Source organism: Ovis canadensis, chromosome 10, assembly GCF_042477335.2.
Source record: "Ovis canadensis isolate MfBH-ARS-UI-01 breed Bighorn chromosome 10, ARS-UI_OviCan_v2, whole genome shotgun sequence".
In the NCBI taxonomy this organism is placed as follows: Eukaryota; Metazoa; Chordata; class Mammalia; order Artiodactyla; family Bovidae; genus Ovis; species Ovis canadensis.
Genome location: NC_091254.1, coordinates 38,988,371 through 39,003,630, shown reverse-complemented (window position 1 = coordinate 39,003,630; position 15,260 = coordinate 38,988,371). Strand labels below are relative to the sequence as shown.

Below are 15,260 nucleotides of genomic sequence, written 5' to 3'. Positions count from 1 at the left end.
CAACTCAATTCAAAGTGGGAAATGCACTCAAAAAGACCTTTCCCCAAAGAAAATATAGAAGTGGCCAATAAGGCGCTATTAATGAGCACCATGATAAGATGTTCAACATCATCCGTCATTAAGGAAATTCAAATCTAAAAAGCAATGAGATAGCACTTCATACCCTTTAGGATAGACATTACCACCAAAACAGAAACTAACAGGCATTGGCAAGAATGTGGAAAAAATAGAAACTTTGTGCACTGTTGACGGGAATGGAAAATGGCTCAGCTGCTACAGAGAAGTTTGGCAGCTCCTCAAAATTAAATGTAGAATTACCATATGACCCAGTAATTGCAATCCAGGTACATACACCAAGGAACTGAAAACAGGTACTCAGACACTTACTGGTACTCAAACTATTGCTCACAGCAGCATTATTAACAGTATTCAAAAGGTGGAAAGAACCTAAGTGTCTATCAACAGACGAATGGATAAACAATCTGTGGTGTGTGTGTGTGTGTGTGTGTGTGTGTGTGTGTGTGATGGAATATTATTTGACCTTTAAAAAGAAGGGAATTGTGACATGCACAACCACATGAATGAAACTTACAGACGTTATGCTAATAAAATGAGCCAGGCACAAACAGTAAATTCTGTGATTCCACTTACACCAGGTAGATAAAATAGGCAAGCTCACAGAAGTTACAAGGACTGAGAGGAAGGGGAAAGGGGAGTTTCTGTTTAATGGGAAGAGTGCTGAACAAATTCCAATTTGGAAGGATGGCAAAGTCCTGGAGATGGAGGGTGGTGGCGACGGCACAATGTGGAAGTACTTAACGCCACTGAACTGCATACTTAGAAATGGTTAGAATGGTAAATTTTATGTATATTTTATCACAAGAAAAATCTTATTCAAAATGTTATGATAATTTGCTTCATCACTACCTTCAAGGGATTTTACAAACAAAGTCCAAAATTAGACGGTTTCTTAAAACTCTAATTTTGAGATGAAAAGTAACATGCCATTGGTATGTAGAAGCCTCAAAAGAAACTAGAGTTCCTGGTAACATAAAATGCTGGAAAATACTCATACACGGCCCAGGCCCAACTATGGAGGTTCCTCACCTTTCAACAGCCACGCTCACTGCAGGACAGCTGTAGTTTTGTGCAGTCCTGGCATTCTGCCTGCCTTTCAGATCCTTTCTTCCCCTTAATGCTGAATCATATAAACATATCAATTTTCTCTGACAGTGGCAGTTGGGCCGGGGGAGAGGGAAGTACTGTTTTAAAAATAACATTTCCTTCTATTCTAAGAACAAGAGGAAAATATGAAACTATCTCTTGAGAGATTATTTTTTAAAACAAGATCTACCTTCTCAAAACCAACCAAGGGCAAGTTTACATACCATTAATTGATATTGTGTGTGTGTGTGCTAAGTTACTTCCATCGTGTCTGACTCTGCGACCCTATGGATTGCAGTCCGTCAGACTCCTCTGTCCATGAGATTCTCCAAGCAAGAAAGCTGGAGTGGGTTCCTATGCCCTCTTCCAAGGGATCTTCCTGACCCAGGGATTGAACCCATGTCTCTTATGTCTCCTGCATTGGTAGGTCGGTTCTTTACAGCTAGAGACACCTGGGAATCCCCTAATTGATATTACTGAGCTTTATTTTCTTGGAATCAGTTATTCTCGTAGTGAAAACTATAAAACTTCTTCACTCATAATAATACAAGCATTCACATATTCAACAACTGTGAGCATTTTGAAAGAAAGCAGAAATATGAATTCCTTTTCATGCACTATCATATCTGATATTTAAAGTTGTATTAAAACCTACTAATATTCCAGAATCTCTATGACTTCAAATCTATGGGGAGGTTCACAAGATTTGAAATTCATTCTTCCATAAATTGACTTTATAATCCTTCCTGGAATAGAACTATAGTAGAATCTACTGCACGGGAAGATTATTGGGTTAAACAAATTTATCTCATACTACACACCTAAGTGGGCTTCCCTAGTGGCTCAATGGTAAAGAATCTACCTGTCACGTGGGTTTGATCCCTGGGTTAGGAAGGTCCCCTGGAAAAGGAAATGGCTACCCATTCCAGCATTCTTGCCTGGAGAATACCGTGGACAGAGGACCCTGGTGGACTACAGTCCTTGGGGTCGCAAAAGAGCCTGACGTGACTTGGTGACTAAACCACAACAAACAACACACCTAAGAACAAGAATATTTGAAGTTAACTTAAATATATGTATTTTTAATCATTACCAGGTATAGTGTGGCTCAGAGGAAGTGATATAATGATTGCTTGAGTGTCATCTGATAAAAGCCCACAAATACATCGAAACCTCATAATGCATAAAGCATACATACAATCTCACTTTAAAATAGAACTCCAACAGCAGCTTGGTTTCTTTTGATATTAATACTGAACTTCACACAAAACAAAGGTCCTAACAAAAAGTGATATATCTCGCTTAAACCAAGATGTGGTTATACCTACCAGGCAGCCTTGCAGTCATGATATGAAGTACTAAGGTAAGCTGATGTCATTTGAATCTAAGCTTAATAAGCCTTTGAGAAGTCTTGATCTATGTTCACTTAAATCCCTGAGACACAGCTTTCTTGGTATTCAAAGTCTGATTTTTCAGCTAGAATGTCAATGTTGGTTAGACATCATTTCCTAAATTTCAGACTCAGAATTATTTTGGAATTAGAATTGTTGGAGATTTAAAATTATATATTTTTTAAAGGGACAAGATACATTTTTATTGATGCTCATTGTCCTTTCCTTTGGAGATGGAATTATTATTCCATGACCTATTTGGTATTTTATTGATGCCAAATAAAATAAAAGGGAAGTGGAATAGGCATTAAAGCATCAAAGAGGCATGAAAATGAGTAAAAGAAAACCTCATTCACAATGCAGTCAGGAAGCCTGAGCAGCTTACTTTATACATATTAGCAAGAAGCTTAGTTTATAAATGCCAGCAGGAAGAAAGAAGATTTTCTCTTCGCCCAGCAACAAACCAATGAGAAACTGCTGTAACTCAGCCAATGAGAAGTTGCCACAACCCCAAACTCTTGCTCTCCTCCAATGGGCTGTTTCATTCAAAGCAGCCCCTCCCAACTTCCTCATTTCTTCTATAAAAGAATGCCCCCTCTCTTTAGGTCTCCAGACTTGCCTACAGTTTTCTATAGTTAGTTTGTCCTTAATTGCAATTCTTCTGCTATTCCTGAACAAACTTGATTTTTCTGGCTAAGTTACTTACTACCTTTTTGTTTTAAAGGTTAACAGAAGGAATCTAAAGAACATACCTAAAGGCTAGGTCACTTTTAAGGTAGAGTTAGAATGCTATCTGTTTTTCTAGGTAGTATTCTGAACGTTAAGAGCAAGATCAAACACTTTTAAGAGCAAGCAATTCTCAACATTTATAAGAGAATGTCAACACTACTTTGGGAAGATGATGGCATAAGTTTCTAGCATTCCAACCTATATCCTTTACAGTGTCCACATATGGTTGGAAATAAAGTACACCATCCCACAAGTGTAATACCTTATTATTCAAGTTTGAAAGGGCCCACAATTTAACCAGTGGTTCCATGAACAAGAAGCTACATGATGTAAGCAACTGAAAACACAGGAATTAGTGGGAGAACCCTTGAATCTGAATGCTAGCTCCACCGCTAGCTAACTGAGGCCTTTAAATAATTAACCACTTTGATCTCATTTTTCTCCTCTGTAAAACTGAAATAAGCCTTACCTTTCATACCAAGAGGATGTGTGAACAAAAGCAATTTGAAAACTGCAAACTATATAAGGACACTCTTTTTATTATTATATTACCAGTTATACCTCTGCTCATTTTTTCTGCATACCTCATTGTAGAAATAAAAGGTGTCCAAAAGATGGGGGGAAAGGAAAGAAAGACAATCTAAAAGATGGATCTGAGACAAAGAAATGGAAAAAAGTCAAAAGGAAGATAAATGTTCACATAAAAAAATACCATCTCTACTATCTCATATCAGGATTTCATAACGAATTAAATTTACGGCATCTGGACTTCTTTGGTAATCCAGTGGTTAAGACTTCGTGCTCCCAATGAAGAGGGCCCAGGTTTGATCCCCTGATCAGGGAACTAGATCCTACATGCTGCAACTAAAGATCCCACATGCAGTGACTAAGACCCAACACAGCCCCCACCCAAAAAATTATGACATCATTTCCTTCCTAAACAGCTTCAACTGCTACTATTCACCCAGCAAAGTTGGTGTCTAGAAATTCTTGAGCCCATAATATATACTTTTTATATAATTCCAGCATCAGATGGAGGGGGAAGGCGAGAAGACAGACGAACCCTTACAAAGACAGTGAAATCTGCACAAAATCTGACTATCCAGTAATTGCTTTTGTACAAAACATAACTGAGAAGCAGCAACAAGCAAAAAAGAGGCCTGCCTGCCAAAACAAACGTGTCATCAGGCCTGCACAAAAAAAGATCATGCAGGATCTATTCGCCACTATTCTCGACCCGGTTAAAACGAGCATGTTTCTAGGACTCGCAAGCTTACAGTGAATCAGAACTGCAAATGGACAAGAGGAGGCGACACCAGCAGGGAGGACAGCAAAGTGACATCAAAGCTGGCAGTGTGACCCCGAGGAAAGGGACCAAAGCAAACAATTGGAAACTAAACAAAATCAAAGCAAAAAAATCTATCAAGAAACAGACACCAGATCCCTAAATGCAAAAGAGTTTGGGGTCAGTGCATCTGGGAATGACCAGCCCCTCCTGTGAGCTGCAGAGCTGCTTATGTGCAGTTTCCAAGAGGGGTTCCTCAGGATTCTGGAGACTGGAAGGAGCCTCAGGCACAGCAACAAGGGGGTAGGGGGAGTGGAAGGAGCTGGACACCGGGGGGAGGAGGGAGGCATGCAGGATTCTCTGTCCCCCCAGCTCCCCGCCCCCAGTGGATGCCACCTTCCACCAGAGCAGGGCTGCTTCACTCGCCTTTACTTCCTGAGGCTTCCATGATGAAAGGGCCTGCTGACTTAAAAAAATTAATACATGACTACCACTAACTCTCTGGTGGCTCAGAAGGTAAAGAATCTGCCTGCAATGCAAGAGACCTAGGTTTGATCTCTGGGTTGGGAAGATCCCCTGGAGAAGGGAATGGCAACCGGCTCCAGTATTCGGTATTCTTGCCTGGAGAATCCCACGGACAGAGGAGCCTGGCAGGTACAGTCCGCAGGGGCGCAAAGAGTCGGACACGACTGAACCGCTTTCACACACACACACCGCTAATTCCAGAATCCCCTGAGCAGTATATCCGAATGCAGAAATGGGACCTATTCCCGGTGCTGGAGAGAGGAAATGACAAGCAGAACACAGAGGAATTTTAGGGCAGTGAGACTGTTCAGTAGGGTAGGACAGTGGTGGAGGCAGGTCATTACACTTTTGTCTAAACACACAGAATACACAACACTAAGCGTGCAGCCGGATGTAAACTATGGTCTTGGTGTGATAATGTATCCACTCCAGTGCAGGATATCAGCAGCGTGGAGGCTGTGCAAGCAGATATACATGGTAAATCTCTGCAATTTTCACTCAGTTTTGCTGTGAACCTAAAACTGCTCCTGGGCTACCTTGATAGCTCAGTTAGTAAAGAATCCACCTGCAATGCAGGTGACCCTGGTTCAATTCCTGGGTTGGGAAGATCCCCTGGAGAAGGAAATGGCAACTCACTCCAGTATTCTTGCCTGGGAAATCCTATGGATAGAGGAGCTTGGTGGGCTACAGTCCATGGCATCGCAAGAATCAAACACGAGTTAGCGACTAAATATAAAACTGCTCTAAAAATAATGTTAAAAAAAAAGAGAAAGAGAGAATTAGACCCTCTTAGGTCACTTAACGGAGAAGGCAATGGCAGTCCACTCCAGTACTCTTGTCTGAAAAATCCCATGGACGGACGAGCCTGGTGGGCTGCAGTCCGCGGGGAGGCTAGGAGTCGGACACGACTGAGCCACTTCACTTTCACTTTGATGCACTGGAGAAGGAAATGGCAACCCACTCCAGTGTTCTTGCCTGGAGAATCCCGGGGACAGGGGAGCCTGGTGGGCTGCCGTCTATGGGGTCGCACAGAGTCGGACATGACTGAAGTGACTTAGCAGCAGCAGCAGCAGCAGGTCTCTTAAAGCGCTGTTTTTCTCCCTGCTGGGAGCACCACTTTGTAACCACTAGTCCAGACTAGGAACCAGGAGCCACCCTTGACCCTGAATGGTCCTACAGAAATTCTATCCCTTCCTCTTGCTGGATCCACAGGTCACCAGATCCTGCGCTGGGCCCTGCCACGCCTTACTGAGTATGTCCCATCCTAGACGTCCTCAGTGAGTCCGAATCACTCCAGGCAGCTGTCATGGACTGTGCCTCTTCACCCCAGCAACCCACCCCCCTGACAGCCTCCTCCCTGTGGGGCTCTCATGGGATGTCCTTCCCAGTCCTGAGTGACACCCTGCTGTGAGTCTGCAGCCAAAAGGCCAGGAACTGTTTACAGCAGTGGGGATTAAAACCGCTTTGTTTGTGCTTTAAAATTTCTTGTTCAGTCGCTCAGTCGTGCCTGACTCTGCAACCCCACGGACTGCAGCATGGCTGAAGGACAGGCTATCTCCTCCTGAAGTGTGCTGAAACTCATGTCCATTGAGTTGGTGATGCCATCCAATCATCTCATACTCTGTTGACCTCTTCTCCTCCTGCCCTTAATCTTTCCCAGCATCAGTCCTTTTCAATGAGTTGGCTCTTAAAAAGAGTTTTATCCAAATTTCTCCTCTCAGTACGTATTTACTTACTTTATATAAAAACATAAATAAACACAGTAAACACTACTGTGGGGTGAGGTATGATTTGATGCTTTTGGCATTCTGTTTCAAATCAGGCTCGTCACAATCTGGCCTCCCCAACTACGTTCCAGCCTCAACAATCCTCGTGCCCTTTGCCCTTGACTCCCTCCCCTCTCCCCAGGAGGCCTGTATGCAGCCACCTTCTGCTCCTCACTAAAGATGGAGCTGGAAGATTTCCTGGAAACGATCTCTGAGGCCGGGGCACTAGCATGGATCAGCCTCCACAGCACCCCTGGGCTTCCCCCTCACCTGGCACTGACCTTCACTCCTGACACCTTATTTGCTACTTGTTTTCCCCAGAGATGCCAAGCTCCTTCTAAAGGGCACAGGCTGTGGTCTGGACAGCTTCACACCAGGTCTGTACTACAATAAATGTTGCACAAGTGAAGGTAAATTCCAGTTTTATCATTAATAGTAACTGTTTTATTATTAGGCCATATGCTATTAGTCTAACTGCTGAAAGTGAAAGTGAAGTCGCTCAGTGTCTGACTCTTTGTGACCCCATGGACTGTAGCCAACCAGGCTCCTCCATCCATGGGATTTTCCAGGCATGAGTACTGGAGTGGGTTGCGATTTCCTTCTCCAACTGCTGACCTGATGCCTACTGCTTTGTTGATGTGATACAATAAATTCTTCCAAAAGGCAGAGTTACAGAATGCATTCCCTCCTTCCTGTTCTGGTTAATGATCTGTCTACTTAAGGTGACATTACAGAGAACATCAACCTGTACTTGAATACTCACAACAGTGTTCAGTGTCTGTGAAGATCATTTCAAGTGTTTTTAATAATGATGTGTGGGAAATTTAAAACGTTTTATTGATGTGTGTGTATTATGGGAGGTTGAGTTTCCTGGCCACAGGCTGCCTGAAAGATGAGATTAAAAACCAATAGAGGAGAATTGCTAATGAGGTGTGTTATGCATTGAAGTTTGGGGAAAGGCAGATTTTTAATGGCCCAAGGCATTCATGGTGTATCAACCAACTCAGCAGCTTCACCGGGTCCTAATGCGGACTAATTCACATGCACCATGCCTCTACAACTGGTCTTCACCTTCCTTCAAACCCCTTTGAGTATGTGATTCTCCGGTTCAAACATTTAAGTACCTCTCTTTTGACCAAAGTTTAAAATGGAATTGTTTTCTTGTGCCTAGAGATTAAAATCCAAATGCTTTCTTCCCTTACTCTACAAAACACCGACATATCTTAGGGGAAAAGAAAAGAACAAGGTCAAAGGAAGAACTAAATTCATCAAGTAGTGATGAGGAACCAGACATGGTGCCAGGCGCTGAGTATCTCAAGATAAAAACGTGGTACCTTTCCTCTACAATTACAGTCTTCAGAGGAAGAGACAGAAATCTAAACAGACTGTCATCAGACAGGTGACAGGTGCATTTTTATAACTGTTATTAAAAGGGCTGAGGAAGGTTTCCTATAGAAGGGGCCATGCAAACTCCCTCTTGAGACAGCAGAGGATAACGGGGGAAATCAGAGCGGTAAAGTGTCCTTTTCCTGAAAGACACGGGGTGAAATTCCAGGCCCAGAGATGCCCTCAGCATCCTTAGATTTTCACAGGGGACTTGCTGACAGCATCACTTCCCCATGATGCCTTCTATTTCATCTCTGCTTACAGTCCTTTGTTGCTGTTCAGTTGCTCAGTCATGTCTGACTCTTTGTGACCCCATGGACTGCAGCACGCCAGGTTTCCCTGTTCTTCACCATCTCCCGGAGCTTGCTGAAACTCATGTCCATGGAGTCGGTGATGCCATCCAACCATCTCGTTCTCTGTCATCCCCTTCTCCTCCTGCCTTCAATCTTTGCCAGCATCAGGGTCTTTTCCAACAAGTCAGTTCATCGCATCAGGTGGCCAAACGATTGGAGTTTCAGCTTCAGCCTCAGTCCTTCCAATGAATCTTCAGGATAGATTTCCTTTAGGATGGATTGGTTAGATCTCCTTGCAGTCCAAGGGACTCCCAAGAGTCTTCTCCAATACCACAGTTCAAAACCATCAATTTTTTGGCACTCAGCCTTCTTTATTTATATGGGGCTTTGGACTGTAAGGACCACAATATGGTCCTAATTATCCTTGTCAAGAATGACTCAAAATTCACACACAGTTAAAATGGAATTTTAGCCAGAAAAAAAGGAGAGAATCAGAATACAAAAATCAGATGACAATTTTTGGTATAAAAAATCTTAGGTAAACATTTTGATATTTGCTTTCCTGACCTCTCTCTGTCTTAATTAGGCTAAGAAATCCTGGAGACCAGAGTTTTACTTTATTATGCTACTTTATGTGGTTACCTTTTTATATGGTCCCGAGGGCATGGTTCGGGGCCTCACAGGCAGCATAGGTACAACAGGCATCGAGTAAATAACATTGAACAAATGACCAAACGTGTCAGTCCCCCTTTCCAGAGCAACTTTTACAGCCACAAAATCACATTTTAAGAAGACCCCGAAACATAATCAACACAGTATTAAAAAAATTTTTTTAAATGACTGTTTGCAGTCAATTTAGTTCAATTATCACACAAAGAAGGTAACACTCCTTTGAAATAACACCCAGGCACCAATCTGTCACTGTTTGCAAGCATCCAACACCTAACAACTGCCTTGGGAAACACATAATAAATAATAAATCCTAAGGAAAGCATATATGTACACAAGGGTTTGTCTTTGACAAACATCACATCCAACTTTTGCTCCTAAAAATGAAATCCAACTACCCCTAGGAAATAGAAATGGATTCTTCCCTGGTAGCTTAGCTGGTAAAGAATCCGCTTGCAATGCAGAAGACCCCAGTTTGAATCCTGGGTGGGGAAGATCCCCTGGAGAAGGGAAAAGGGTATCCATTCCAGTATTCTGGCCTGGAGAATTCCATGGACTGTGTAGTCCATGGGGGTCACAAAGAGTTGGACACAACTAAACGACTTTCACTTCACTTCACTAGGAGATAGGGCAAGAATGATATAAAGGTATCACCAAGGGAAAGAAAAGCACTTGGGGCCGCATATCTTTTTAACTTAACACATTTTCTCATTTTTCACAATCACTGGCTTCTAATAATCACTCATATCATTAATAATAATCACTCACATCTTTAACCCCTGGCGGTCCCACTTTACAAACAAGTCATATTCATTTCTGTGTGGTCATCGGAAAACTAGAATTCCTTTTCCCAGAGAAACGATGTCCTAAGAGATGATAAATTCACTGGCCGGCCCACCAAGAGGCTCTCCACTCCTGGTACAATTCAGTTCAGTCGCTCAGTTGTGTCTGACTCTTTGCGACCCCAGGGACTGCAGCACACCAGGCTTCCCTGTCCATCACCCAATTCCACAGCTTGCTCAAACTCATGTCCATCAAGTCGGTGATGCCATCCAACTATCTCGTCCTCTGTTGTCCCCTTCTCCTCCTGTCTTCAATCTTGCCCAGCATCAGGGTCTTTTCCAATGAGTCAGTTCTTTGCATCAGGTGGCCAAAGTATTGGAGTTTCAGCTTCAGCATCAGTCCTTCCAATGAATATTCACCTGTACTCCTCGTACAGGTGGCCTCTAATATTGCTAAAACTAACCCAAATAGGTGATGCCCACCTTTGGCATCTGCCGACCTGCTTTCTGCCACACCCTTTCAAGCTCAGGTGCCTCCAACCCTTGCAACTGTCCTAATGCACCAACTTTTAAATGACCTACTCTTTCTCCTTCCTCTTCCTACAGAACTCCAATTCTTTCAAGTGTGAGTCTTAGTAAATAAAAAGGCAAGATGAATGAATGGATTTATAATGAAGTGTGATTAATAGGAGATATTAAATATTCTACCAAGAGATGGAGAATTCTGATGGAATTTGTCATCTTTTTCCGAGTTGTTTTCTGAAATGTGGTACTACCAAGTCAATTAAATTAGATACAAGTACTCAGAAAGCAGGACTTCCCTGGTGGCTCAGCAGTGAAGAATCTGCCAGCCAGCCAGCCAATACAGGAGACACGGGTTGGATCCCTGGGTCAGGAAGATCCCCTGAAGAAGGAAATGGCAACCCACTCCAGTATTCTTGCCTGGGAAAACCTATGGACAGAGGAGTCTGGCAGGCTATAGTCCATGGGGTCACAAAGAGTGGGACATGACTTAGCAACTAAACAACTCAGAAAGCAACCGGTACCACTTTAGATGAACTCTGCTATCCATCACCTTCTCCTTAAGAAAAAAAATCTGCAAATCTGCTCTAAACCTTCCAAAGCCCGTAAGTGCTTGGGACAAAATCCTTCCAGGCTTTTGATAAACTGCTTCAAATACCTATTTCACAATGGACTGCAGTTTCTAAAAACAAACTCACACACACACACATTAACTAGAGCAAATCTACAATCGATCAGCTTCCAAGCAGTTTAACAGATAAAAAAATGAAAAATATTCAGCTACATGGAAGAAGATGTCTCATGGCTTAAGAAGGGTTTGTGGAGGTAGGAGCCCCGCACTGCCCGCCCGGCTGGGGAGGTGCTCTCAGAATCAATCAGGTGAAGTCGTTGTTCCTTCAGAGTGTCGACACCTCCACCACTTCTAAACCCTCTCATTTGCTTCAGGACGAATCCCCAAGGCCATCAACACATCTGGGTGGCCCCTAGAGCACATGTGAACTCTTATGTGTCTAGTGCGAAGGAAACTAGATGGCCATCCCGGATAACCCCAGTGTTTGTAAACAGAGACAGCTTTGCATAACTGCAGCCCTAAACCCACTGCGTGATTGAGGAACACGTTTCCTATGTACAGTTCCTCAAAGGTAAATGTGACAAAGGGGGACAAAGGAAGTCATCGGATATGAAATATTAAATTTCCCTAAGAGAAATTTCATATAGAGAAATAATCCCCACCAGTGTTAGCAGATAATCAGAAGGGAGAGAGAGAATGATTTTAATAGCTAGTATTTAGCCCCCACCAAAAAAAGAAAATAAAAGCTGTATTTCTGGAAAACTCAGGACTTTGGAGAACTCCTTTACACTGATTTCACAGATTAAAGTTTTGTCTTTGAATTAAAAATGGTTTAGGGAATGAAGCGTGAGAACCAACAGCTCTTCAGTGGTCAGGCCTTCTGACATGATACAGCTCTGCACATATACATTTATCATCTGTATCTTAATATTCATGCATTTTCACTTTAAATTTTGCATTTAAACTTTATTTCAGAGTCTCTTGAGTTTAGAAAACTGGTTTTGAGTTCATTAGACTTCCCAATTAAAAGTGTATAATCAACTATATTATATAGACATGATATTTATATACAAATTATATTTTTTACATTATGTTAACTCTATTAATTCTGAACCACTAAACAGAACATGATGCATGCTAAGACAGGGTACACTATCTTTTGGTAACGTAATAAGTAATACACAGAAGGGGGACTAAGGTCGTCTGACAAGACAGACGAGACCACTTCTACATCCAACCTGACCAAAACAGAAGCTCATCTCAGCAGCAGTCAGCTCCTTTTGTGAGCAGAGTTTGAAACACATACACTAAAACCAGTTTTTCTGTGGCTACTGCTGGCGGGGGAAGGGGGTCGACATATCGTGTTAGCAATTTTCTATGGAATCGAATTAGGGTTTCATTGTGGTAGCCGTATCACATTAAAAATCTGGGTTTTTCTTTGCTAAATGGTTTCCACTGTGTATGTAGTGAATCTGATATGGAAAATTGCTAATGCAATAAGAGTATCATAGAAGCTTTCCTGACTCTAACGCTCAACCACAATATTCAGGAGAAAGAGGCTCCACTGGGCAGGGGTCGGGGGTGGGGTCACTTTCCACAGCCTCTCCACGGGTCCTCAGTCCTCAGCTCCAGCTCAACACTGGCTTTGTGAAAGATGGACCATTAACACCTATCATTTAGGGGAAACTCCTTTACAGATTTTATTTCAGACCATGAATTCAGTGAAAGACGTGCCATTGAATTAATATTTACTGACAAAGCACTAGACAGGGCACTGTAGTTGGCATGAAACAAATGGAAAAGATAGATAAAACAAGGTCTCTTCCTTCATAGAGTTTTGACAGGACTGAAGAGAAGAAGGAAATTAGCAAATGAGGAATTCACCAAGAGGCAAGATACAAGGATGCAAAATGCCAAGGGCCATTAGGTGTCAAAGGAGGACACACCTGGACAGGACTGTAAAAGATGAGGAAGGTGCTGGCAGGTCTGTGGCTCTGGTGAGAGGTGGGGAGGCAGGGGCGTTCTAGGCCTTGGCGTGAGGACACGTGCAGAGGAGAGAAAAGCCAGGGCAATGAGCAGGGGAAATCACAATTCTTTAGTTTAACTGCAGCATAAAATATGGAAGGAGTGAGAAGATAAGCCTGGAAATTTGTCTGGGGTCAGCTCAAGGCCAACAGAGGGAGTAGTGGGTGCTGTTCAGATGGTTTGGGGTGGCAAGTGTCAGGCTGTGGGCCATTGGCAAGAACACTCAGCTTCTATGGGTCTGATGGTTTCTAATGCTAACAAACATCTTGAAATCTTAACTCTAGTTAGCCCATGTTTCTTGAGAGACATAATTTTATAGGAATATTTATTTTTAAAGGTTAGTTTATATCCAAAAGATATTTATTTTTTCCTTGTTGTTATGCCCCTACTCTTGTCATGAACAGTTCACCAGGTCAATGTTCTAACGTGCTCATACTATTAAATTCACTCACAAATTTAGTTTGCCTTTTTCCCCCTTTTAGAATAACTTTTCAACTCACTGGCAACAGTAACCAAGGAAATATAAATCCAACAGCTTAGAATTACAACTATTTGAAGAGACTCATGCTTTCAATGTACTGTTAAACATTTATAGTTTCATTCCAGACTATTCCCCGCTTCTGAATTTCTCACTAAATGTTAGACGTGATGGGCAGAAAATCTGCACTATGCCTCGTCAGAGCTTTAAAATTCAAGGTAGTATGTTTTCCAAATTTAAGAAAAACCACTTCTTCATTTTCGTTAACTTTTAGCTTTCCTTGTATCGGAGTACATTTTGTGTATAAATATTATTTCCAACATACTTAAGCCAAACATGATGAAATTGCTGTTTTATTTATTGCAGAGGGGATGTCAGATATAAACCAGTTAGTTGCCTAAGTACCATGGTGATCACTTATTAAATACCAACTCTTCAAGTATGGCAAAGGATATTGTGCTCTCATTGAAAAGAATGAAACTGTTTGTAAAACTGAAATTGACTATTTTAATCTTCATGAAATAGTTTCTGGACAGATTTTTTCCCTCCAACTGACCACATGATTAGAAAGGATAAACAGATTTACCAGTTGTTTATTACTTCTAGAATCCTTAGCAATGTTTCATTAACAACAAAAACCTTTCTGTCTCATCCCATGGTCTTGGGCAATCAGAGAGTAGTAGTTGGCATTTATGAATATTTTCTGATTACTCATTAAGTGGAAATATATTAAAAAAGAAGAAAATTTTAAAAGAAGCAAAGTCAAATAGCTCATGCTGACTTTAATAAATAACAAAGATGTGAGAATTGCAAAATGTTTAGAAGTTTAGCCTAAAATTTGTTTGTATCTTTGATTTTTAGCAAACACTGTACTGATAAAAATGAGTTTGCTCAGATCAAGGGTATGTTGGCATTCTCTTAAAACATAGCTTGAAACCACAGAGCCCAAGCAAAAAAACAGCTCTGACAAAGACGGCCAGTCAAGCATAAAAATGGGAGTTGGTTGTGTCAGAATAGATTAACAGGCTGAAGGCTGTCCGCTAAAGACAGTTGTCTTGCCATCAATGAAGGCAATCATTACCACTAAAAGTTACTTTTCTGATATGTTATTTGCAACTTCTATCATAATATATTTTAAACGCTCCTTATTTATAAATGATTACATCATTTTCTTATCTGCAGCGTCCTTCTTGGATAACCACAACTTGAAAGCGGTCCAAAATCTTGCTCATGGTTTCCTACAAACATAAGGGCACTTACTAAATTGAACTGTCTATCTGGAGTTAGGGGAATGTGTTTGGGTTTTACTTTTACTTCCTTTTTAAATATAGATCACTATTTCTACAATGTAAACATCCAATGGCATTCCCTCACAGCGACAGGAATCCCAAGGCAGAAGATACGCTGTAGGATTAATTTATCACTCACCCAGAAGGGTGCCTCAAATGCCTGGCTCAGTTATGGCCAAGGAGCTAGCATTATTAAGTGCCTTATGACTTTACAGCTATCCTCTATCATTCCTGTTCAGCAACGCTTCCAAAAGATCATCCGAGAAATCTGGCAAGCCACTGAAAATGGTACTTGTAATGGTACCATTACAAGTGGTACTGGATCCGTTCAAAGCCATCCACAGTGACCTGTGGGTGTGTATCCGACTGTGACTGGGTAAAGAAT

General features: G+C 41.8%; 1 protein-coding gene across 2 annotated transcripts in view; it reads right to left on the bottom strand.

Annotated features, from left to right (window-relative positions):
• Positions 1 to 15,260, bottom strand: part of SMAD9 (SMAD family member 9) — a 63,002-nt gene that overhangs the window by 46,343 nt on the left and 1,399 nt on the right. The gene's annotated exons all lie outside the window — the stretch shown is intronic.